This window comes from Pelobates fuscus, chromosome 8 (genome assembly GCF_036172605.1).
Source record: "Pelobates fuscus isolate aPelFus1 chromosome 8, aPelFus1.pri, whole genome shotgun sequence".
NCBI classification, from domain to species: Eukaryota; Metazoa; Chordata; class Amphibia; order Anura; family Pelobatidae; genus Pelobates; species Pelobates fuscus.
Genome location: NC_086324.1, coordinates 177,000,537 through 177,005,163, shown reverse-complemented (window position 1 = coordinate 177,005,163; position 4,627 = coordinate 177,000,537).

The following is a 4,627-nucleotide window of genomic DNA, read 5'->3' as shown; positions in this document are numbered from 1 at the left end:
ATACAAAGTATAGACAGTCAGAATGAAAGTGAAAGCTGTTCAGACAGGATGCTTTGTATGGGAGTTTCGCTCTGTGCAGAGCCGATAGAGAGACTATAACCACAAAAATTTCGCCTGCAGAGACCGGGTTAGAGGGATTATTCACTAAACAGTGACAGTGAAAAAACACGCAGAAAACAGAACATTTAACATTATTTTAACTGATCCATTCTAATCTCCTCTGTGTAGGAACAAAACCATACTACAACACACTATAAAACACACAGCTCTCTCCGACACTCTCTGTATAACACACAGCTCTCTCTCTCTCTCTGACACTCTCTATATAACACACAGCTCTCTCTCTCTCTCTGACACTCTCTATATAACACACAGCTCTCTCTCTCTCTGACACTCTCTATATAACACACAGCTCTCTCTCTCTGACACTCTCTGTATAACACACAGCTCTCTCTCTGACACTATCTGTATAACACACAGCTCTCTCTCTCTGACACTATCTGTATAACACACAGCTCTCCGACACTCTCTATATAACACACAGCTCTCTCTCTGACACTCTATATAATACACAGCTCTCGGACACTCTCTGTATCATACAGCTCTCTCTGACACTCTCTGTATAACACACAGCTCTCTCCGACACTCTCTGTATAACACACAGCTCTCTCTCTGACAATCTCTGTATAACACACAGCTCTCTCTCTGACAATCTCTGTATAACACACAGCTCTCTCTCTGACACTCTGTGTAACACACAGCTCTCTCTCTGACACTCTGTGTAACACACAGCTCTCTCACTCTGTATAACACACAGCTATTTCTCACTCTGTCCCTCTCTGTATAACACACAGCTATCTCTCACTCTGTATAACACACAGCTATCTCTCACTCTGTCCCTCTCAGTATAGCACACAGCTATCTCTCACTCAGTATAACACACAGCTATCTCTCACTCTGTCCCTCTCAGGATAACACACAGCTATCTCTCATCTGTCCCTCTCAGTATAACACACAGCTATCTCTCACTCTGTCCCTCTCAGTATAACACACAGCTATCTCTCACTCTGTCCCTCTCAGTATAACACACACAGCTATCTCTCACTCTGTATAAAACACGGATATCTCTCACTCTGTCCCTCTCAGTATAACACACAGCTATCTCTCACTCTGTATAACACACAGCTATCTCTCACTCTGTCCCTCTCAGTATAACACACAGCTATCTCTCACTCTGTCCCTCTCAGTATAACACACACAGCTATCTCTCACTCTGTCCCTCTCAGTATAACACACACAGCTATCTCTCACTCTGTCCCTCTCTGTATAACACACACAGCTATCTCTCACTCTGTCCCTCTCAGTATAACACACACAGCTATCTCTCACTCAGTATAACACACAGCTATCTCTCACTCTGTCCCTCTCAGTATAACACACACAGCTATCTCTCACTCAGTATAACACACACAGCTATCTCTCACTCTGTATAAAACACGGCTATCTCTCACTCTGTCCCTCTCAGTATAACACACAGCTATCTCTCACTCTGTATAACACACAGCTATCTCTCACTCTGTCCCTCTCAGTATAACACACAGCTATCTCTCACTCTGTCCCTCTCAGTATAACACACAGCTATCTCTCACTCTGTATAAACACACAGCTATCTCTCACTCTGTCCCTCTCAGTATAACACACAGCTATCTCTCACTCTGTCCCTCTCAGTATAACACACACAGCTATCTCTCACTCTGTCCCTCTCAGTATAACACACACAGCTATCTCTCACTCTGTCCCTCTCTGTATAACACACACAGCTATCTCTCACTCTGTCCCTCTCAGTATAACACACACAGCTATCTCTCACTCAGTATAACACACAGCTATCTCTCACTCTGTCCCTCTCAGTATAACACACACAGCTATCTCTCACTCAGTATAACACACACAGCTATCTCTCACTCTGTCCCTCTCTGTATAACACACAGCTATCTCTCACTCTGTCCCTCTCAGTATAACACACACAGCTATCTCTCACTCAGTATAACACACAAAGCTATCTCTCACTCTGTCCCTCTCAGTATAACACACACAGCTATCTCTCACTCAGTATAACACACACAGCTATCTCTCACTCTGTCCCTCTCTGTATAGCACACAGCTATCTCTCACTCAGTATAACACACAGCTATCTCTCACTCTGTCCCTCTCAGGATAACACACAGCTATCTCTCATCTGTCCCTCTCAGTATAACACACAGCTATCTCTCACTCTGTCCCTCTCAGTATAACACACAGCTATCTCTCACTCTGTCCCTCTCAGTATAACACACACAGCTATCTCTCACTCTGTATAAAACACGGCTATCTCTCACTCTGTCCCTCTCAGTATAACACACAGCTATCTCTCACTCTGTATAACACACAGCTATCTCTCACTCTGTCCCTCTCAGTATAACACACAGCTATCTCTCACTCTGTCCCTCTCAGTATAACACACACAGCTATCTCTCACTCTGTCCCTCTCAGTATAACACACACAGCTATCTCTCACTCTGTCCCTCTCTGTATAACACACACAGCTATCTCTCACTCTGTCCCTCTCAGTATAACACACACAGCTATCTCTCACTCAGTATAACACACAGCTATCTCTCACTCTGTCCCTCTCAGTATAACACACACAGCTATCTCTCACTCAGTATAACACACACAGCTATCTCTCACTCTGTATAACACACGGCTATCTCTCACTCTGTCCCTCTCAGTATAACACACAGCTATCTCTCACTCTGTATAACACACAGCTATCTCTCACTCTGTCCCTCTCAGTATAACACACAGCTATCTCTCACTCTGTCCCTCTCAGTATAACACACACAGCTATCTCTCACTCTGTCCCTCTCAGTATAACACACACAGCTATCTCTCACTCTGTCCCTCTCTGTATAACACACACAGCTATCTCTCACTCTGTCCCTCTCAGTATAACACACACAGCTATCTCTCACTCAGTATAACACACAGCTATCTCTCACTCTGTCCCTCTCAGTATAACACACACAGCTATCTCTCACTCAGTATAACACACACAGCTATCTCTCACTCTGTCCCTCTCTGTATAACACACAGCTATCTCTCACTCTGTCCCTCTCAGTATAACACACACAGCTATCTCTCACTCAGTATAACACACACAGCTATCTCTCACTCTGTCCCTCTCTGTATAACACACAGCTATCTCTCACTCTGTCCCTCTCAGTATAACACACACAGCTATCTCTCACTCAGTATAACACACACAGCTATCTCTCACTCTGTCCCTCTCTGTATAACACACAGCTATCTCTCACTCAGTATAACACACACAGCTATCTCTCACTCTGTCCCTCTCAGTATAACACACACAGCTATCTCTCACTCAGTATAACTCACAGCTATCTCTCACTCTGTCACTCTCAGTATAACACACAGCTATCTCTCACTCTGTCCCTCTCAGTATAGCACACAGCTATCTCTCACTCTGTCCCTCTCTGTATAACACACAGCTATCTCTCACTATGTCCCTCTCTGTATAACACACAGCTATCTCTCACTTTGTCCCTCTCAGTATAACACACAGCTATCTCTCACTCTGTCCCTCTCTGTATAACACACATCTATCTCTCACTCAGTATAACACACACAGCTATCTCTCACTCTGTCCCTCTCAGTATAACACACACAGCTATCTCTCACTCAGTATAACACACAGCTATCTCTCACTCTGTCACTCTCAGTATAACACACAGCTATCTCTCACTCTGTCCCTCTCAGTATAGCACACAGCTATCTCTCACTCTGTCCCTCTCTGTATAACACACAGCTATCTCTCACTCAGTATAACACACAGCTATCTCTCGCTCTGTCCCTCTCTGTATAACACACAGCTATCTCTCACTCTGTCCCTCTCAGTATAACACACACAGCTATCTCTCACTCAGTATAACACGCAGCTATCTCTCACTCTGTCACTCTCAGTATAACACACAGCTATCTCTCACTCTGTCCCTCTCAGTATAGCACACAGCTATCTCTCACTCTGTCCCTCTCTGTATAACACACAGCTATCTCTCACTCAGTATAACACACACAGCTATCTCTCACTCTGTCACTCTCAGTATAACACACAGCTATCTCTCACTCTGTCCCTCTCAGTATAGCACACAGCTATCTCTCACTCTGTCCCTCTCTGTATAACACACAGCTATCTCTCACTCAGTATAACACACAGCTATCTCTCGCTCTGTCCCTCTCTGTATAACACACAGCTATCTCTCACTCAGTATAACACACACAGCTATCTCTCACTCTGTCCCTCTCAGTATAACACACACAGCTATCTCTCACTCAGTATAACACACAGCTATCTCTCACTCTGTCCCTCTCAGTATAACACACACAGCTATCTCTCACTCAGTATAACACACAGCTATCTCTTACTCTGTCCCTCTCTGTATAACACACAGCTATCTCTCACTCTGTCCCTCTCTGTATAACACACAGCTATCTCTCACTCAGTATAACACACAGCTATCTCTCACTCAGTATAACACACAGCTATCTCTCACTCTGTCCCTCTCAG